The sequence below is a fragment of the Pan troglodytes genome, chromosome 15 (assembly GCF_028858775.2).
Source record: "Pan troglodytes isolate AG18354 chromosome 15, NHGRI_mPanTro3-v2.0_pri, whole genome shotgun sequence".
Classification (NCBI taxonomy): Eukaryota; Metazoa; Chordata; class Mammalia; order Primates; family Hominidae; genus Pan; species Pan troglodytes.
In genome coordinates, this window is record NC_072413.2 from 52,599,606 (window position 1) to 52,622,519 (window position 22,914).

General features: G+C 39.9%; 1 protein-coding gene across 12 annotated transcripts in view; it reads left to right on the forward strand.

Annotated features, from left to right (window-relative positions):
* SAMD4A (sterile alpha motif domain containing 4A) overlaps positions 1-22,914 on the forward strand; it is a 222,686-nt gene that overhangs the window by 38,904 nt on the left and 160,868 nt on the right. The window lies entirely within an intron of this gene.

Here is a 22,914-nt window from a genome sequence, read left to right on the forward strand (position 1 = left end):
GAAAGCAAAAAAAAAAAAAAAAAAAAAAAAAAAAAAAAACCAGCAGAGCATAACTAATGGAAACTATCTTTAAGTCATCAACATTAAATCTGGTTGAGGTAGCAGTATTTCCTGGGTGCATGATTGGGGCATTGAAGTACTACACTTTCATTTCTGATGTGAATTATTTGTTGCCATCTGAAGTTCCAAAGAGCCAAGATTGGATGTACATATTTTTAAAAATACGTGCTTTGGTGAAAAGCAAAGTTTTGAAAGGGTAGAAAACTTTCAGTAGCCATCAAATTGCATTATTTTAAAATGAGCAGGGAAACCTCACAGGGATGAGAATACCTAAACTGACAATTCTCAGGAGGCCCTGTCAAATGCCCATCCTGCTAAAGGTTTGAGTTCATGGCCAAAGGCATTGTTTTTTTATAAATATAATTTTAATGGCTATAATAATTTCTGTATTGCTCCATTGTTTGGTATGTAACTATTATAATTAATGTTGTCATAAACACATTTGTGTGTAAAACTGTATTTTCTTAAAACATTGGAGCATTAAACATGCCTATATATATATATGTATATATGTAAACATGCCCCTATATATGTATGACTTAAAAAATTATTTTACAGAATGATCACTTCCCATTACAGACATTTTGAGGAACTCATATATTTACAACATGCTTGCTAAATAGTCAACATTTATCCTTATTCCTCTGACTGCCCTGGTAGAGACAGACTGGAGCCTAACTTAGAATAAAACAATAATCAACCTATTTCAACAGGTGTTTATTAGGTGCCCATTTTTACCTTCAGGTTGTTCTAAGTACTAGGAAAGTGAGGAAGTTGCAAAAAGAAGCTTAATGTGCAGCCCCACCTTTTAGAAAATATGAAGCATGTCATTTCTGTTACAAGGAAAAGAGCTCATTCCTCTATGTCTTACTTCTGGGCTGTGTGTGTGTGTGTGTGTTTGTGTGCACGTGCACGTGTGCGCCTATTTCTGCAATGCTACTTCCTTGCCATGGGCCTGCCTCATCTGGTTTCCAATAAGAAGAGTTCCAGATTGGGGAGCACCCTGCCATCCTGATTGGCCATCACAGATTCGTATGGCATTGATGTTTACAAGCTGTTTGCAAAGTGTTGCTTGGTGCTGCCTAATCTGTGGCATGTGCCTGCTTCCGACACGTCCTTTGTGGGAGGCAGAGCTGAGATTGGGTGGCGGGGGGAGGAGTTTGCCCCTGCACTGTCAGGCTGCACTTGAGGCTGCAGGCCACTTGTCTGAGGCAGGCACAGTAACCTCGGGAAGATGAAGGGCACAGGGGCCCTGTTTGGTCTCCACGTTCTAGAAATCATCACCAGGTCTCACCATGTTCATTCAGCACCTTTCTTTGGGGTTTTCTAGGAAATAACTCTATATACTGTCCATTTCAAAGATTTAGTTTTCAAAGTCCAATGAGATTTAGTGACTCAGAGAATTCTTAATTTAGCAAGCTACATGGTATGTGGCAGTTAAAAGTATTTTATACCCCCCTCCTTTAGTTTGGTGGCTGAAAAGAATCTACAGATTGCCTGTCTTATTCACTGTGGAAATTTTGTGGTCAACACATATTCACTTATTTGCCAACATGGTCTTCGGTGCTCCCTTTGGAGGGAAGATCTTCACTGGGCTGTGTCCTGGCTCTTGGTTGGTGAGGAGGTGGAGTTTGGAGAGCAGGGTGCAGCCTGCCAGTGGAGATTCTCAGGGAGTGGACTCACCAGAGCTGGGATTACCACTGGACTCGGAACATGAGTCCTTGGCCGAACGTGGCATAAGGGAGAGACAGGAGTTCAGTGCTTTCAAGGTTATCAGGTTGGAAAGCAGTGGCAGGGAGGGAAATAGGGAATACAGCTGAGGTCAGAGAATGGAGCAGAAGAGCATGGGCTGTGTCATTCCCATGGAGGGAGGGCGTTCCTGATGCGTTGCTGGGGAGAGATGGGAACGTAGCCCTCTGAGGAATGAAGTTCCTCATGTGTGAGATCGTGGCAGGTAGATTTGGTTTTCATTTTAAAATGGGAGTTAATTAAGGCTGTGAGAAGACAGGAATGTATTGGAAAATGCCTGTAGTCAGGAGATAGTAAGAAGTATACAGGATGGAAGGGGAGTCAAAAATTAGGAAAAGTGGCACTTTGAGAGGCTGAAGAAGGTGGATCACTTGAGGTCAGGAGTTCAAGGTCTCATTTTTCTTTCTTTTTTTTTTTTTTTAGACGGAGTCTTGCTCTGTCGCCCAGGCTGGAGTGCAGCGGTGCGATCTCTGCTCACTGCAAGCTCCGCCTCCTGGGTTCATGCCATTCTCCTGCCTCAGCCTCCTGAGTAGATGGGACTACAGGCGCCCGCCACCACGCCCGGCTTATTTTTCTATTTTTAGTAGAGACAGGGTTTCACCCTGTTAGCCAGGATGGTCTCGATCTCCTGACCTTGTGATCCGCCCGCCTCGGCCTCCCAAAGTGCTGGGATTACAGGCGTGAGCCACCGCGCCCGGCCTCAAGGTCTTATTTTAATGGCTATAATAATTTCTGTATTGCTTCATTGTTTGGTATTTGACTATTATATATGGGCAACATGGTGAAACCCCGTCTCTACTAAAAATAGAAAAATTAGCCAGGCATGGTGGTGCAAACCTCTAATCCCCGCTACTCGGGAGGCTGAGGCAGGAGAATCACTTGAACCCGGGAGGCAGAGGTTGCAATGAGCCCAGGTCACACCAGTACACTCCAGCTTGGGTGACAGAGCAAGACTCCATCTCAAAAAAAAAAAAAAAAAAAAATTGGAAAAGTAACATGCCATGCCAGGAGCCAGGAAAGGAGGACCCTCAGCCACTAGTGTCGAGAGGACAGAAGCGAAGAGAGCAAACCATTTGGACTAAGAAGGCCTGAATTTGAGTCCTGGGCTTTGCCACCTACTTTATGGCCTTAGCTGAGTTACTGAAGCTTTTTGGACTTGAATTTCATACCTGCATGTTGGGGATGATCATAATATTTTCCATACCTGGCCCAGTTGTAAGTGGATCAGGGAGATGGTGTACTGGAAAGCACTTGGTGCTCTGTGGTGTCCTGTACAAAACATAGAAAATCTGCCTCCAGTCTCTGTCTCAGTCCAGGTCCTCACCTGTCATAATAACAATTACTTTTTGTTATATACTGCCTAATTGGAAAGATTTCTGTTGCGTATATGTTCTTAATCGTATGCTGTCACATATGTATTGAAAGGAAATGAGGTATAAATAACAGAAAATAGCTTGCCTCTGTATCCCCCTGGGAAATATTGGAAAATGCCATGCTAAGCCCAATAACAGCAGGGAGTATGCCACTTTTGTTTAATACTGGACATGCTGTGCTGGCACATAGTAGGTTATTGAGTTTAATATTTAGGTGAATGAAGGTCTTGCCAAATTCTTTGAGCAATGGATTTTGCATTTACACTAGCTGGAGAAAGGGAGTTACATTCAGAGCAGCCCAACTGTGTATTTTTAGTGGAAGAAGAAGGCTCTTTCTTAGGTAAGAATATAAAAAGAATCATAGATATAGAGGTGGAAGGGACAGAAGAAGAAGCAAGGGCATGGTCTCCATACTAATCCCACTTTAAAGGTGAGGGTGTGGAGAAACCATAGCTGGACAGTTAGCAACGGAAGACAGCTATGAGTCCAGACCTTTTGAGATGATGGTAAAGTCACTTAACAAGAATAAGTAAAAGGCGCTTTTCACATGTCAGAATGTTTTTTCTTGAAAATTAATGAAGGCAAATGTTCATTTTATTCCTGGTAACTAACAGCCTCTCAGAGATGTGTATGTCCTAATCTCCAGAACCTGTGAAAATGTTATGTTACATGGAGTAGGGGGATTTAGGTTGCAGATGAAATTAAGGTTCTTGGTTGAGTTTAAAATAGGAAGATTATCCCAGATTATCGTAGTGGGCTCAATGTAATCACAGCGCCTTTATAAGTGGAAGTTGGAGGAGGAAGAGTCAATGAGAGAGATGTGATGTGAGAAATACTCAGCCAGCCACTGCTGACTTCAAAGATGGTGAAAGGGGCTATGAGCCAAGGAATGCAGGCAGCCTGAAGAGGTTGGAAGAGGCAAGGAAAGAGATTCTCCCCTACAGCCTCCCGAAGATGTGAAGCCCTGCTGACACTTTGATCTTAGTCCAGTGAGACCCATTTCAGACTTCTGACCTTCAGAACTGTACGATAATAAAAGTGTGTTATTTTAAGCCACTAAATTTGTGGTAATCTGTTACAGCAGCCAATTGGAAAAGAATACAATTCCAGCATAGCCTGCTCTTGATGGTCACCTTGTGAAGAATAATGTACTGTTTGGCATTCAGATGCTTTAATGGAGGGCTAATTTATGACATCTGGAAAGGAAGGTAAATTTAACAAGACAAGTTTGAAAGAAATAGCTGTAATTGACGAGTGCATCATTACAGGTTCCTCTTGGCCACACTGCCCTTTTTTCTCTGCCACACAGTTTCTCTGAGTGGACCCTTCTTGACTGTTGAAGAAAGTAATTAAGTCCTTTATGAGTCAGACTGACAGCAAAAGTTAGCAATCTTGTTACAGTATTAAAACTTGCTTACAGGACCAAAGACTTTATTTGGTCTTTGAAATAAAAGTAAAATCACCATCTCTTTGTGGGTTTCTTTTCACAATGAGGCATTGATTTGCTTTTGGAGAGATGGGAGCCCATTATGATTTTACTTTTTTTGTTGGCGCTGCTGATATTAAATCAGCGTACCTCAGGTGATGAGGTTATATATGCCGTGTTTTTAACTTTCATCTGCTTAGTGAATTCCTTTTGTCTTTTGATCTCTCTCAGCAACCTGGTTTTTGTTTTTAATTTTAGATATGACCCTGCTTTTCCAGAACTAGATCACTTTCATTCTGTTTTGAATACTTAATAAAAGTTCCCAAAATGAACACGAGTTTTCGTAGCCTTTTGTTTTCCAAACAAGCGAGGGCTCATTTCTTCCAATTAGAATGAAACTAAAATGCGACCAAGTCAGCATTTTCATTGGAAATGTCAAGAATGTATTTCTACAAAAATATAAACTGAACTTTACCATGTAAAGAAGGAACAAAGTCATCTGTCGAAAAGCAACTCCAGGCCCCGGAGCTCACAGAGTGCCCATTATAGTCGTCCCAGAAAAGCGTTTTCTTTACCAGAGACCTTACCAGCTAGCTCGGCCTGGCACCGCAATGGGCTGACACCAGCTCTTACTATTCTCTTTGCTCAGGGTCTGAAAAGTATTTTTTGGCACATCTCTCTGATCTTTGGTTCTCTGCCTCTACAGCTGGGGGTTGCTTATGACTAAATGTTTTCTGTGATAAAGTTAATTTCTGAAGCTTTTAATTTTTTATGAGCCAAGTCGCCTGTAACACTAACTCACTGTTGATAAAGTCTTGCTACTATAAAGTCCATGCTGAGTTTTTTAAAAAGTCAGACAGTTCAGTTCTCCTGTGAAATAGCAGATAGTCAATGATATAATCATTTGAATCTGACACATTCTTACAATAGCTCAGCTCCAGTGCATTTTTTAGGGGTGAGTGTGGAAAAAATAAGCTATGAAAAGCACTCATAGCCAGATGGAAAAAGAGAAGGTTTTGGTTTTCTCTCTCTCAACAGCCAATATGCCCAAATCTGTAGAATTAAAATAAAAAGCTGTCAGGACCCATGATAGGCTTAAATTTTTTTCTGAGGTTTCACCTAATGATGATAATGATCAAAATCCTGCATGATCATCATTAGAGTTTATAGCATGTTTAATTTGTGCATTAAAAATCACATTAATTGTGATTACTCAAGGCTATATATAATAATGACACAGAAATATTGTAATTTAGTTTATAAAAGGAAGCCTTTGAATCTTGGCTGGGCTTATGTGTCCTAAAGAGAAAAAAAACCTAAAAAATTCAAAGATTAGTTAATGAAGAAGAATTAATGTTAATAATGTCATAGCTCTCTCCCCTTTTAATCCATAAAGCCCTGTTTATTAATAGCAACAGCAATAACAAGAATGAGCATATTCCCTCTTTCCCCCACCAGTGGCCTTCACAGCTTGACAGAGCACTTCATTCTGCTGAATGAGCAACACTCAGGACACCAGTGGCCTTCCGAGTGGGCAGAAATTCCTTGGGCAGCTCCAGATCCCAGCAAACCACTTAATCAGCCTTTACATAAAAATTGTAGCCTAGAGAAGGCATTTGAGGAAACTCTTCCTTATGCTAGCCTTTTCCCCTCCATTGTGGCCTCTGGAATCAGTAAGGTTAAAAAGAGAACCTGACATACTAGACTGTTTCTATCAAACACTGAGTTTGACAGAAAATAAGCCAGTTGGGGCCAGGCGCAGTGGCTCATGCCTGTAATCCCAGCACTTTGGGAGGCCGAGGTGGGCAGATGACTTGAGGTCAAGAGTTCGAGACCAGCCTGGATAACATGGTGAAACCCCATCTCTACTAAAAATACAAAAATAAGCTGGGCTTGGTGGCAAATGCCTGTAATCTCAGCTACTCAGGAGGCTGAGGCATGAGAATCACTTGAACCCGGGAGGTGGAGGTTGCAGTCAGATGAGATTGCGCCACTGCATTTCAGCCTGGGTGACAGAGTGAGACTCTATCTAAAAAAAAAAAAAAGAAAAAAAGAAAAGAAGCCAGTAATAACTGTTGTCATTGCTAATGATTAGCAGAGATAGATCTACTCAAACTGCAGATAGAAATCCTCTGATCATGCCGTCACCCTGATTGACACCAGAGCCGCACAGTTCTTTACTGAAGGGAGCCAGATGGGCAGTGATGGGGGCCTTGCACCACTGGAATGGAGCTTCTGTTTGTTTCTGAATTGCATTTATTTACTGCAGTGGATTTGAGTTGCTACTTTAAAAGCTGGTTGTTGATGTTTGGAAAATAACAACTAAAAATTTACATGGGGAAAAAGTTTTTTTTCAAAGAAAAGCCTTTCCATTTTGGTTTAAGTTGTATATAGTTAGCCAGTTTTTTCTACTTTTTTGCTTTCCTTCAGTCTGTCCTTTAATGTTCTTATTTTATGATAAGATACCATCATTTTTATATTCACTTGAATATGATAGACTAATTTACATATGTCTCCAAGTCTTCTTTGAGTCATTAGAAGCGCTTTCCTGCTTGATAGAGTTTGGGCTATTATTAATTTGATTTCTTATTTTAAAATCTCATCTTTTTTTGAATGTGAATGTCTTCATTTCCCCTAATGCCTATTCAGTCAACTCTAATTGCTGTTTCTTGAATCTAGGGTCATCTTCATTAGTTTAATTACTGTAGAAGCCTGTTTCCTAAATGTGCTAATAGCATGAAAATGACTTATTTCCATGTTCTCTGTTGTGCTATGCTAAGAAACAGGCAAAAAGAAAAATTTGTACAAGAAGACTGAAAAACATCTGTTTTTTTCAAATGACCCATTCAAAGCAGTTGCACCCACCCTCATCCATCTGCGTGCTAGGGTTTGGGTATAAGGGGCTAAAATTGGCATAGAAGATGGGGTGGGAAGACTACCCGAGGCAGTCAGTAGCAGAAAGAGCCGCGTTCCTCAGAGAAAGTGAAAGCCGGCCGGGCATGGTGGCTCATGCCTGTAATCCCAGCACTTTGGGAGGCTGAGGCAGACGGATTACGAAGTCAAGAGATCAAGACCATCCTGGCCAACATGGTGAAACCCTGTCTCTACTAAAAATACAAAAATTAGCTGGGCATGGTGGCATGCACCTGTAGTCCCAGCTACTCGGGAGGCTGAGGCAGGAGAATGGCTTGAACCTGGGAGGCGGAGGTTGCAGTGGGTTGAGATCACGCCACTGCACTCCAGCCTGGTGACAGAGCGAGACTCCATCAAGAAAGAAAAAGAGAGAGAGAGAAAGGAAGGAAGGAAGGAGGAAGGAAGGAAGGAAGAGGGAAAGGGAAAAGGAAGGAAGAGATGGAAGGGAAGGGAAGGAAAGGAAAGAAAAGAAAGTGAAGCCAAGGAGAGCAGAGATGCTCACTGATTCTGACAACAATAGAAATGCATGCAGGATCAGAAGGCTTGGTGCAGGGGCCGGGTGGAGACCAGAGGGAGGTGGGAGCAGGTTAGGGTGAAATGAAGCAGGTAGCAGGCATCACCTCTATTGGTAAGTAGGTTCATTGTGTGTGATATGCCAGGCTGGTTTAAAGGGCTCGGGCTGGTTATGAACAGTCCTGATGTAATAAAAATATCTTTACAATTCACCCAAGGGTTCTCACCTATTGTTGAAAAAGTTACCTTCTCTGAGATGTTTGAGCCATTATGGTGCAACCTCTATTCCAAAACTCCAGCTAAGGCCATTTCTCTGCACTCCTGACTTATAGTGTCTGTCTTCCAGTTCCCAGGATGTGAAGTTAGAAGATGGGATGAATGATTTGTTTGCATTTGATCTTTCTTCTATCCCTTCTTTGCAAGATTATTTCACCTTGTTCCTTAAGTTTCACATGGTATTGCTTTTACTCCATCGATTACACATCATAAGACAATTTGTATCTTTAAAGTGAAGTTCTCAAAGTGTGGTATGGACTCAAAGGTCCCTAAGGTCCTTTCAGAGGATCTGCAAGGTCAAACCCGTTTTCACAATAACGCTAAGACATTGTTTGCTCTTTTTTGCTCGTGTTACCTCACGAGTGTACAGAGTACAAATTCACCCCTAAGATTTTAGATTCCATGTCGCAAGTAACCTTTAAGAAACGACCAGTTGTCAAGTTTTAGTGTCCGTCAAAGAACATCAACAATTGTCTAAGAAGGCTATCGAAATACTGCTTCCTTTTCCATCTACATTTCTGTGAGCCTGGATTTTCTTTATATACTTTAAAGAGCATATCATAACAGATTGAATGCAGAAGGAGATATGAGAATCTAGCTGGCTGCAATTAACAGATACATGAAAGAGTTTTGTAAAAATTTAAAAACTGTGGCTCTTCTCACAAAGTTTTTTTCTGGAAAAGATAATTATTTTTCATAAAACATGTAATTTATGTTAACATATAATGGGGTTATTGTTATTTTAAAATAAATTAATGAATACATATTTTTTAAGTTTCTTGGTTTTGTAATATGGTTAATCTCAGTTATAATCCACATAAACAAAACTCTTTGGTGTTATCAGTAATTTTTAAGAGTGTAAATGGGTCTAAAGACTAAAAAGTTTGAGGACCATGGCTTTAAAGTAAGCATTTGTTTGGATACTGGAAAAATTCTGTTTGTTTAATGACACGAATGCATACCACAAACTTGGGTATTAATAACAAAAGGGACTTTTAAGAGCACTTATCTGGGCCTCTTCTTTCTTCTGTACCAGTGGTCGGCACCTTTCCCTCCTCTTTCTATAAACGTGAGAAACATTTAAATACTATCTATTTTGTTTTCATAAAGTGTTTCAGGTTGCCTATAATAGTTTAATAAAAGCAAGTGGTTTTGCCCTTTTTTGCCTCAGGAATGCAAAGCTTTACAACAAAAATTTCATTGATTCTCAGTTATTTATAAAATAAAGGCCAAAGTACCCACTTCCTGAGAGGAAGACTGGAGAAACCCACTGTTTTCTCCCGATTTAGAGAGAGACCTGTGACATGGGAAGTGGCTCTGTGATTGTCTAATGAAGTCCTCAAGTCAGAGGGGAGACCAGGATGGGACCTGGTTCTTTTGAGTTCAGCTCAATCATCTCAAAATGTGCCATTCTTACTGCACCATCTTTCTTTGGTAGTATGCCCAGTGTGTGTTTAATTAAGATTAACTAACAAAAGGGTGATCAGATGCCATGTATCTAGTGAAGAGGAGATGGCTGAGAAGTTGAGTCCTGGCACCTTCTCTTGGCTTCTGACAAGTTCACCTGGAACCTTGGAAAGTTGCCCAGCCTCCCTGGTACTCTTGGTCATCTGTCAATGAAGACTGACCCACCTGGAGAGGTGGGATGCAGCTTTATAATTTACATGGCAATTTTTGGCTGCTTTACCTCATTTAATTCTCACACAGCAAACCTCTTAAAGTAAGTAGGGCAGATGTCATTACTTCCATTTTGCAGTTGAGGAAATACCTGAGATTATGTGATCAGTAAGTGATGACACTTAATTCTATTCCTTTTCCTAACAATACAAAACCTCTGCCAATGTTTACATGAACCATGTCTCTTGGTCCATGAAAAATACATGTTCAGAGTATAGGAGATGTATTTGACTCCTCAAGTTGCAACTCTGAATTATTTCACATGGAAATACCTGTGGTCCTTTAGAATTGATGGCACTGTAAGTACTATGTTTCAGGAACATCCTGGGCTAAGCAGATGTTTGTGGGTCGACATAGGTCCCTGATCACCTCTTATAGCATGATTTCTTAAAAGGGTGTTCCAGGTTCCACACAACCTATTTATAAATGAACTTTTAGAACACAAGTCATTCTGTTGTTGTGTTTATTCTTTTTATTTTGTTAAATGAACCGCATTTACTCAATGTTCTCTATTTTAATGTTTACCATTTTTATTTAGTGACTTTCTTGAAATAGATGGTATTACTAATATTTTAAGCATTAAAATATTACTTAAAGTGAGAGCACGGGCTCTAAAAATATAATATTTAAAAATGCTTTACTCCATTATTTTAATACGTATAGGGACCCTCCCCCCCCCCCCGATAGAAGACAGATTTAATTATAAAATAGAAGTGAGTGGGAAAAATTCTCTTATCAGAAATTTCCTATGTAAAAATAAAATTTTGCTGTATTCCATCCCCTTTCAGGTAAAATTTACTTGTATTTATAAGTAGCTATCTAATATGTGGTGTATCCCATGTGACTCTATAAAATCACACACTATTTCTAGAGAAGATAACTGCAGGCAAATAGCTTCCTCTATTTAAGTTTCATCTCAAGAATGGAAACATAAACCTTCCCATAGGAAAGATTATAAATTGCCTTGCTCCCTCTGCTCATGCACATTTTATACCTGTCTTTATTGTTCTCTTTAAAACTATTCAGCGTTAACCCCACACTTTCTTATATTCTGGGGGAAATACCTTTCTATAACTATTGAATTATGGGACAATGCCTATTTTTTTCTTTTTGATTCTTTAGAAGTTCTTAAAACTTTCAAAAACAGACACATCTGCAGAAAAGATCACATACTAATACACTACTCTTATTTGCCTTTTTCATTGCATTAGAAGCCTATTCTGCCAGTGAGGACTTCGTGTCATTGTATGTAGCTGTGTGTGTCTTGATGGTTGTGTCCATCAGTACTCTTTAAAGCATGGGAACGTGGGAAGGCTCCCTCCTGGTTGAGGCCCCAAGCTGGCAAGGTGATATCCCACATAATCCCAAACAAATTGTTCTATCTTTAGATAAGCAGATATAGTCATAATTACCATTATTGGCTCACTCCATTACTTAATAATATGGAACCTAATGGTTGTGAATTCCTTTGGTTAAGCTATGTTTCCATAGAATTAAACTTATTGATTTATTAATAATTATTTTGTTTGGACAATTTAAAGTCTTTTAATGCCTATCTGGTCACCAACCTTGTAGTTTTTATTTTCACTCCAATTTTCTGAAGTAGCAATGTACATAACAGGAATTCTGAATTTAAAGACATGGAAAATTCCATTTTATGAGGTACTAATGAAGAAATACTGTCCTTTAATTACAAAATAAGAATTTTGAATATGACCTAGTGAAAGCTGAAGAAGCCCGGACCTCAAATTATTTCCAGCCAATTTACCTTTGAGGGTAAAATTTATTCTTGTTTTACTTATGTATCAAACAATTTATTCAAACCCCGATGAATTACAAATATATATTTAAAAACCATGGGATTTTTAAAGGCTTCAAAATTAAATATTTAATTAGTGTGGTGATGTTTAAATATAGTAATATTCTTTACAATTCTATGAGAATAAAGGAGGGAAGATGGAAGGCTCATTCATTTTCTTGAAATAATGTATTCCGTAGGATAAAATATGGTATTTCTTTCTTAACTATATATGGAAGGATTGTGATTCCCCAAATACACTGGACTCTTTCAACAAAAGTAAATATAACTGTGCATTAAAACATACAAATGATCAACAAACTATATTACAAGAACATGCATATGTGAATTCCTATTAATATTGAAAGCACTGAACCATTTTCTTCACTCAAAGTTCAGGGTAGGTTTGCTAGAATTCTGTAAGAAAGAATCTGTAAGGAGGAGAGAATCTTTCCCTTTTTTTTTCAGAGAAAAGTGGGGGAGCAAGGAAGACATTTTAAGTTGGCCAGGTCCCTAGTGGCTTCACATTTTTGTCTTCTTTGAAATTGAGAAAATGAACAAATGTCTTGTATTCCGTGTACTGATATTGCATGCAGTCAGTTTGATGAGTCATTAGATTTCATGATTAATTTTAAGAAATCTTTCGACCTCTTCCTCCGTTGGAGTTCTCACTGCCACTACTCACACTAGAGAATTAGTACTCAGGCCCTACTGATGACAACTTTAAAGTGCACCTGGATCACCATTTAACAGGTGTTCCCACAACAATTCATTTCTCTGCACTCATAACCATGCCTAGCTTGTGAATTTCTTGAAAGTTGGGTGCCTTATTTTAGCCGTGATATAAATTGTTTTCACAACTTTATTGATAACTACACTGGTTGGAAAAAAACTCAAAGCCTTCCTGACATCGAAATAGATGATGCCTTTTAGGCCTGGCCCTGAGTTATTGGAGAAGATTAATATGGTATAATTTGATCTTTAAGAAGCCATTCTATTTATTACCATGTTTTTTCCCGAAGGAGTTTGCAATTGATTGTGCCCAAAATTATCAATATTTTGGTGACAAACTTTGTAAGAATAAAATATTAAATACTCTCAACTTGAGTAAGATGGCTTCTGGTGCAACTCAGATTAAAATTGGCATGGAGCTATATGGTATTGCTGATGTACTTTATTTCCAGTGGTGTGCTGGAGCCACCTCCCACCAGCTCCCGTGAGCTGATCATGCACAGCTTTTTCCAACTATGCTTTCACCTTGGTAGTCTGAAATCAGCCATGTTAGGAGTATTTACACCAAGGAAATTGGCATATGCTACAAATCCATCCCTCTGCCCCATGAGAACCAGTTGTTAAAATATTTACTACTGCTTAAAAACCAAGAGATAATAAATTTACAGTTCTTAGATTTTTCAGCAGTATCTACTGAGAAGCAATCACTAAGGAAATATCAGGTAAGGTCTTTGACTTTGAGAAATCACAGGTTTAGCCAAACCATCTCCATCTAAGCATTTATCAAATTTCTCTTTAAACTTGAAAATCAACTGAAGAATTTAAGTCAAGTTTAGAATAGATAAATATGTGTTTGAGTATATTTTACAATGTCTGTTTGATTTAGTGGATCCTTCTGGGGACAGGTCTTTCTAGAGTTTGGAGAGTTACCAAGTTACTAAGGTGTATTTCCTCAGGGCTGCTTCTTGCTTGTTCTCAGAGAAGTTGGCCAATCACTGACAAAATGCATTTCTTTTCCCCCTTTTCCTGTCGTTTGTTTTATTTTTAAGCTAGCACTTGTATTTTGGAAAAATTATTTACTCAAAGATATCTTGGGCAGGAAAGAAAAATGTTTTACTTCAGTTATTTATTGGATCTCTATAAAGCAGTATGATTTCTCCTAAGGCTAACTATATAATAGGACTAGCATCATAAAAAAGTCATGTCTTTAAAAATGCCAAAAATTTGATTTTTTGTATAGAAAGAAAAAAAGAGCCCCTTTATTAATCAAATATATGTCCCTTTAAAAATGTTTTGAGGGTAGATTTATAGAATCATTTCCAATGTGTAGACAACTGCCATCAAATGCATTCTTAACAATGATTTAAAATAGAATGAACTGTAAGTGGGAAAATTGCTAAGGATGATAATCTCCTGATACAACTAATAGGTAATTATTTTAAGTCAAAATGTTAATTCATCAAAATCAGTTTCTTAATTCAGATATGGTTGTTATCAAGACTTTGAAAATGATAACTTTCTTTTCATCCTATCCAAAATTCTATTTAAAATTCTTTAATCCCTCGGGGTAGGAGGAGTAATCTTGAGCTCTTGCCTTCTCATCTACATTTTTCTTTTCTGACTGTGTCTATATGCTGTAACTTAGTGCTCAGCCCATTTCACATAGCAGGTGTTTTTTCCCTATGTAACATATTCTTAGAGGGAATGACTATAACAAGTTTAACCAAGGGCATGTTAAGAAATTGGGGAGGGGACTGTGCCTTGGCTAGGGATAACCTTTTTTGTTTTAATCATTTTTTTAATTTAATTTTTTAAACTTTTAAGTTCAGGGGTACATGTGCAGGTTTTGTTATATAGGCCTTGTGCCCACTAGTTATTTTTCCTGATCCTCCCACCCTCTCCACTTTGATAGGTCCCAGTGTCTGTTGTTCCCCTCTATGTGTCCAAGTTTCTCATCATGTAGCTCCCACTTATAAGTGAGAACATGCGGTATTTGGTTTCTGTTCCTGCTTTCGTTTGCTAAGGATGATGGCCTCCAGCTCCTTCCATGTTCCTGCGAAGGACATGATCTTGTTCTTTTTTATGGCTGCATAGTATTTCATGGTGTATATGTACTCAGCCTATTTTGTTTTAACTGAAAGACAAAAACAGGGTCAGGTAAGTCAGTTAATTTTTTAAAGTATTGTTTATTTTCCTTTGGACTTGAAAGACTTTTTTTTTCTTTTTTTTAATTGATCTCAGGGGAACTTCTATCATCTAGATGACCTTAAATTTAGCATTTCTGCTACCAGGCATCCAACTAAAACTGATGGCTACTCTTGGGTGGGTGTTACATACATTCTAGGCCTGTGTGAGCCTTATATACATTATTTCATGAGGTTGGCATTATTATAACCCTTATTTTTTAGATGTTGAAACAGAAGGCTTGGGAATTTAACTACCTTGCCCCAGGTCTCACAGTTAGCAGCCGCTGAGCCAAAACCCATCTGCAAAGGGGGCCTAGTGTCAGTAACCCCCTCATAGGGTTGTTTTGAGGATTAAAAGAAAAAGCAAACAGAAAACTGTCCATAACAGTGCCTCCAACAAAAATAAGCACCATGTTGGAGCATCATCATCATCATCATCATCATTATCAAAACTAGGTCAGTATGATCCCCACAGCAATGCTGGTAAGGCCTGCATAAAATGCCAAGTGAACAGAATAGTTGTGGCATTCCTTCCCGCTCACATGGCTGTAGACCCAGAAGATCTCCAAATGAGGCAAATGATAATAAATGCCACAGATTTATATGGCTCTGGCTCTGCCTTGTCAGGTTAAGAACAGCTTCTCATGGTATAGGGCAGAGTGTTTTAGACTGTTTTTAGGTCTGAGATCTTTATTTTAAAATTGAAATTAAACCAGGCAGGAAAGAAGTCATAAGGGACATGTGTTTGAAACTGTGGTGTTTTCTGAGCAAACTTGTCTGTAATTTAAAATTGAACCTAGAAAAAAATCATTGCTCCATTCATTTATTTATTTATTTTAGAGACAGAGTCTCACTTTGTCTGCCAGGTTGGAGTGCAGTAGCACAATCATAGCTCACTGTAAACTTGAACTCCTGGGTTCAAGCCATCCTCCTGCCTCAGCCTCCCAAATAGCTGGGACTGCAGGTACACACCACCATGCTGGCTGATTTTAAAATTCTTTTGTAGAGATGAAACATTTTTTTGTCTTGCTGTGTTGCTTGGGCTGGTCTCTCAAACTCCTGGCCTCAATTGATCCTCCATCCTTGGCCTCCTAAAGTTCTGGGATTATAGGCATGAGAGCCACTGAAATTTGCTTTTGAGCAGGTGGAGAAAGGAGAGAGGAAGGGCTGACATCTTAGGGCTGTTTGGTAGGCACGACCTTTAAGGCGAAGGTTTTGTGCATTTCAACTCCCTGATTTCCTTTCCAACTTTTCAAATAGCAACTCTTGAATTCAAACATGACAATCAGAGAGTAGTCTTCCCTCACTGGCACTCACCACAGACAGCCCAGATGTCACAAAGCAAGACCCTCCTGGTTAAAAATGCGTGAAGACCACTCTGTATGTGTTTGTTCTCAGAACATATTTCGTTTGTTTTGTTTTGTGTTTTGAGACAGGGTCTCGCTGTGTCCCCCAGGCTGGAGTGCAGTGGCATGATCTCAGCTCACTGCGACCTCCACCCGCTAGGCTGAAGTGATTCTCCCACCTCAGCTTCCTGCGTAGCTGGGACTATAGGCGGGCACCACCATGCCCAAATAATTTTTTTTTTTTTGGTATTTTTAGTAGAGACAGGGTCTCACCATGTTGCCCAGGCTAGTCTCGAACTTCTGGGCTCAAGCTATCCACCCGCCTCAGCTTCCCACAGTGCTGGGATTATAGCGTGAGCCACTGTGCCCAGCTCAAAACGCATTTTTGATGTACATAAGCATTCCCATATTCTAGACCAGATCCTTTCTTTCCTGGTCTCCTTTACCCAAAGAAAATAAATCTATCCCCTAATATTTACAGGACATTGATGCTTTCTTATGCATTATCTGAGAGATAAAAGGCAAAATCTTCTGGTTTTGTAAGTGTGTCCAAGTTCAACTAGACTCATATCTGTTAATGCCAGCAAAGCAGGAGGGGGGAGTGTTTTGGGGAGAAACAACTCATCTTTTAAAAATATCCTTACTCATTGTGTATTGTATTTTGTGTTACTCATATTATATGAAATTTAGGACTAGAATAATAAACATTTTTCTCTAGAGCAAATGAAGTATTTTGCTGATTTTTCATGTATAAAAATGTCCTACTTACACACAGTCTTGATGATTTTCACTCAAGAAACGAATTTTCTTGAATGGGAATATTTTGTGGTAGGGACACTAGGATAAGTCTTGTTAATGGGGAGAAAAGCATTTTTCTTTATATTAATGTTATATTTTGTATAAATTAGAAATTAATCATTTAGAGTTTATTTTGTTACATCAATTTTGATGTTTTACTGGAAAGCAGTGGTTATAAATGTCTCTCTTCCATTTGTGTTCTTAATACGTGGTCATTCTTAGAGAAAACTCTTCTCAGATAACCAGGCAACGAATGGAGGGACTGTTCAGGGCCTATCTAGGGAAGCAGGATGTAGGATTATGATGGGCCTCAGAGGCAGGCGTGTGATGTTATCTTCAAATGAGCTTATACATAAAGTTGTGCTTTGTGTTAAAGGCACTGACTTGATAAATGTGAACATTTAAAATATGTCACATTTGGGTAATTCTGCTTTGGCACTGAAGAACTTTGAAAAAATAGAAATAGCCCAGGCCTCCGTAGAAAGAGCTTTGTTGATTTGTTCCTGAGTGTGAAGAGCAGTGATTTGGGCTGAGAGAGGACTCCTGCCCCTGGATAAGCATCTGGGCCTGTGGGTCACAACCGTGGCTCCCCTAGGAATCCTCCCGGAGCTTTGACATCACTAATTTCTGGTTTCAGCCCTCATGGTTCTGATTTGACTGGTCTGTCGTGCAGCGTAGGCGTGGGGAGTTTTGCTCCTCAAAGGGTGTCTGTGCATCAGCAGCACTGGTGGCATCACCTGGGAGGTGTTAGATACACAGATTCTCAGGCCCCACCCTAGCCCTGCTGAATCAGAACCTGCATTTCAACAAGAACCCCAGGTATACATGTTGAAGTCTGAGAAGCACTTTTTACAGCCATCTTAGGCGGATCGGTCTGAATGTCACCTGAAAATGAAAGTGTTCTAGGATTGGTTGTTTTCCGTCACCTCCACTAGACTGTCAGCCCTGTGAGGGCAGGACCTGTTTGGTTTAATACTCTTCTCCCAGCTCCCATGAGTGCACCAGCCCTGCCGGGTCTTGTGTGGGTTCTGCCAATGTATCCCCCAGGGACTCTCCTTGCCCTGTTCCCATATCAGGCCAGCTCTCTTTCTTCTGAGACCCTGATGGCCTTGCTGCTCTGTGGTCCCATGAGGCATCTCTGCTGGTCTGCCCATCTATACCCGGTATTGCTCCTATGTTTTTGCTCTCAGAGGGCCATCTTATTGCTCCCACTTCCAGCTTCTCAATAGGGCCTCAGTGTAATCTTCAGGAACTTTCCAAATTGTTTTTAGTCTCACAAAGCCCACTTCCATTCATTAAAGACCCTGAGCAGGTTGGAGAGCATTTATAGTCACAGCTGAGTCTGTGAATATAACCAACAACTGTGATGACCCCTCTGTTAATAAATAACTTGGACATCAGCAAAAAAAAAAGGAGGGGGGGGGGGAGGAAAGGTATAAAAGATTATTCCAAAGTATTAATTGTTGGCCACTGGAAAAATAATGGCTAATTCTGTTGGTAGAAATAAAGAAGCCAAGGTAGGGATCAGTTGGGGAGAGCGGGGAGGGTGGGGACAAGGATATGCCTAATTTGCACTTGCTGAATTCGAGGAAAGGATAGGTATCCATGTAGAAATGTTCTGAACATAGCTGGGGGATAACAACATGGGAGGTCCCAGTTATTACTGCAAAACCTCTTTTAGAGTCTCTTGACCTAGAATGTGCTCATTCTTTCCATTCTTCCTGAAACATTAGAAGGAAATGGACTATGGCTGCCCAGGGCCCCTTCTCCTCTAACTTAACCAGGAAGAAAAGAGAAGAATGGTTCTGTTTTCATAAGTTAGTGTGAGGGGACAATCTAACAGACAGTATCTGAGAGGAACTGGTTTGATTTCATCCACTCTTATTTAATTCCTTTTTTTTTTTCTTTTTGAGATGGAGTCTCACTCTGTTGCTCAGGCTGGAGTGCAGTGGCGCGATCTTGGCTCACTGCAAACTCCGCCTCCCGGGTTCAAGCGATTCACCTGTCTCAGCCTCCCGAGTAGCTGGAGCACAGGCGCCTGCCACCGCGCCCGTCTAATTTTTGTATTTTTAGTGGAGACAGGGTTTCACCATGTTGGCCAGGCTGGTCTCGAATTCCTGACCTTGTGATCCACCCACCTTGGCCTCCCAAAGTGCTGGGATTACAGGCGCAAGCCACCGCGCCCGGCCCACTCTTATTTAATTTCTATTATGCCCTCTCCGGTCACGTGATAACTTACATGTCAGTGTGCGATGTGGGAAAGAAAAAGAAGGCATCAGACATCACGGAAGGGCTCTGTATATTTCTCTTTCGGAACCACCTCCATTGACCCTTATTACACAAACCCTGACTGAGCCAAGGAGCCCAAACAGTGCTGATCTAAGAACTTTCGAAGACTACCTGCCCTGACAGCTATTTCAATGCTAGCGGGGAATTTCAGCAACAACCAGTTTAACTGAGCACAAACGATGTGCTGACTGAAGTTTGGTAAAAAGCATGTAGTTGAGATTCAAAAGTAAATGCTGTCTTCTCTCTGAGTTGCTTGTGATTGTTAATAAACTGAAAACTGACCAAATTGGCAAGAAAGCAAATAGTTTTACTTATATGGCTATACAATTATCCTCAATTACTAAATTCAGTTGGTGAGCACCATAATTACTTTGTAATATAAAGGGCAACCTGGGGAGAAGAGATTTTTTTTTGTTTGGAGGGAAGTGGCCATAAATAACTAAATCAGAAAGGATACAGCACGGATATACAGTTTTTGTTGTTGTTGTTGTTTTTAAGTATCAGAAAAATAAATACAACCTTTCAGGATGCTTTGCAAATGTAGGGATTTTGTCACTAATAAAAGTCTTTGAAATACATATCTGGAATGACAGCAATAGTCAGCCAGTTTGTGCTTCAGGATGAATTTATGACCTGAATTTGGTTTCCCATGCTTTCTTTAACACTGTACTACTATGGCAAAATTATCATTTCTTTTTTTTTAACACCTAGCCATTTTTTTGGTGGATGGCTTCCTATGTCCCCCTCCCCCCAGCTCTCTCCCAACACCCCATAAAAGGTTTTCAGGAGATTAGGCAATCCCCAAAACTGCCAATGATAGTATTTTGCTAATTCTATAAATATTTCTGTAGACTTGACTCCAGTGAGACATAATTTCAGCAGTTGGAGTAATGGGCTTTCCTGCTGTTGCGTGCATTCAGATCGAAAGCTCTCTGACTTGCTGCGCAATTACTCCTATGTTTCTGCATTTCTGCTTCGTGACATTCTGTCATTAGTCTTCCCTGCACTAGGGTGTGAGGTTGTAGGGAATGGAATGTAAACATTGTCATTCTGAGATTAGCTGCCCCAAAGTTCAGCAGTGAAAATAGCAAGAATAAGTTTCCTTCCAGAACCTGGCAAAGCCATTTTGATTTGTTTGTGAACCCAGGTGGGGCTTGTTTATTGACAAACTGTGATTCTTCAGATCACCAGGTGATGTTTACAAAATGAAATGTTAAATCCCTCCATACCTCTTTAAAAATGTGTCCCCATATTTGCAAGTTTCTCGGAGAAAGGGCCACATAGTTAAGCAGCTGCTGGTTTGAAATGTAAAGTACTTAGAAAGTACCTAAGGAAAAGAGCTTTATAATAAATTTTTTAATCCAAATTTTGAACTCACCTGTGCAGCTTTGCTCACAGGGCATGTTCAGCTCATGACTAATGGTCACTCTTACTTGACTTTGCCTATTTTCTTCCCTACTTAATTTCCCCCATGCATTGTACCTTTAAATTGTCCCGCTCTAATTTGGTATCTCTTGACTTCTGCTTCAAACTTTTAGTTGTTTCCAAAGCATGCTAAGCAAAGTCTGTGTTTAGCTCCTGACCAAGGCTTGGTATTGACTGTGGGACATACTTACAGAACAGCAGCTCTACTGCTAGGTGTGTGTGTGTGTGTGCGAGTGCGCGCATGTGCACGCATGAGGGACAGAAAGAGACATCTTGTTTTTTTTTAGACTCTAGCTTCCAGGAGGTCAGGAAAAATAGTGGCTCTAGTTTAATTAACATCCTATTTTAGCACCAGTTACAGGGTCATTACCGCACTAAATGTTAGATGTTAGACTTTATCTCTTCTCCATCAGAATTTCACTTTCCACAGGATACTGTATTTCTTTCAGGCTAATCTATATTTTAATGGCTTCTAAATTGTCAATTGAGATGGTAATTAGTTCTAATTAGTGATAATGCTGTGAACATGGAGTAAGAAGCTAATTGACATGGCATGCTACCAACTAGAATTTTATGAACTAAAACTTCTTATCTCTTGCACAACAGTGAGTGTTCTCATTATAAAGGTGCCATTCAGGAAGGGAGAGTGGCTTTGCCCACAGGTGTTCTGTACCTTGTGGATACATTGCTGATTGCTAGGTGATGGCCAACTTTGACTTTCCAAGTTAAACAGGTCTCCCTTAAACCTGCTTTTGGAAACTTGTTCTAAAAACCCCTCCTATATGCATATTTAGTTAGCACACGTTTGTTTCCAGTTGCGTTTGTTTTTCCTACTAGATATAAGGAATTCCTATGGAGGCTGAGGGATATACAAAGCAGGAGAACAGCAATTCTCTGTTCAACACTTCTAGATTCTGGTAGAATAGCAATACATTCACTGAAAAGTTCTTAATAGTTTACAGAAGACTTGCACATATGTGACTTCATTTGATCTCATAATTGAAGTCAGGGCAGGCATTATTATACCCATTTTAGAGCTGAAGAAACAGAAGTTCAGGGAAGTTAAATAGCTTGTCCGTGATTATTTGACTGGGTAAGTGGGAGAGCCAAGCCAAGGACTGGAGTCTTCTGACTCTTGCTTCAGGGTTTTTCTCCCGATTGCATCTTATTTCTCTGACCTGTTCATCCATATAATCTTATTCTGTAATTCTAAGCAATTGCTATTTCCTTAAAAATTCGGAAAAATTACATAACTATAACTCAACTAACTCATTACCTTTTTACATCCAACCCCCAGACTCTGGAATTAAATTTTCCTTCAGTACTTACCCTACCCTAGCTCAAGCTCAGAAAAACTGTCTTGGAAAAAGAGGTAAAAAGGACAGAAAGTAAAGAGAATCAGGTTGAGGGGTGCTTCTGACTTTTTTTTAAAGAAATTTTGTCATACAACTCCCCTAAGATGTGAGTTCTAAAGTTAACCAGAGCAGTTTTTCAAAGATGCAGCTTGTCCGTTACATTTGCTGCTCCGTGGCTGATCCTGTCCTGGACTAGCCTACCAGAACGTTCTTTAGCCCATTCATTAGATGATCTAGCTCCTGAATATCTAGCACACAGACAGTCTTAATCCCTGATTTGTGTTTGTGTATGTGTTTGACTCTGATTTGCCTTTCAGATAGATTCCTTAGAAGCTCTACCAGAATGTGGACAGGAAAACAGTGGTGTGAGACCCTAACAAGTCAGCTCAGCTTTTTGTCAGTGGCTGTTACTGCCTGGGCAGGGTAGAAGTCATTGTTGAAGATGAGGTCTTTCGGTTACCAGGCAGTTTTTTACATCCTTCCTTGCCCTCCTCCTGCTCCTTTAAACCAGTGGGAGATGAGAAAGCCGAAGCTTTATCTGTGTCTCTCTGTTAGTTTATTTGTAAACTGCAGGTCAAAAAGTAATATTATGTATAAAATCCAGACTAGACAATTGCTCGTTTCATGCAGAGAGAGGGTTTTAAAGGAAATCAGCTGACTTCCTGACTTGCTGAATGAAGTATGAGTTTTAGTTTCTGTCCTGTTAGGAAATGACATGTGAATAGAGTTCTTGTATAAGCAGGCTTTTATTTTTGTCAATGGTTGGAAATTTGGGAAAAAGAGAAGAGAGGTCTGTTTATTTTAGCATATCAAGATTCATTTCTGTGGCACACACGCAGAAATGGGTATTTCTGAGTCTTGGTGGTCTCGGGCCCTGAAATTCCATTTCCTCTCCTCTCCTTCTCCCAGAGTTGTTGGATTGCCATAGCAACATGACTCCTCCCCCACAACCCTGTAAGAGTAACTGGTTACAGATTTAGCAGCAAGTCAGGCCGAGA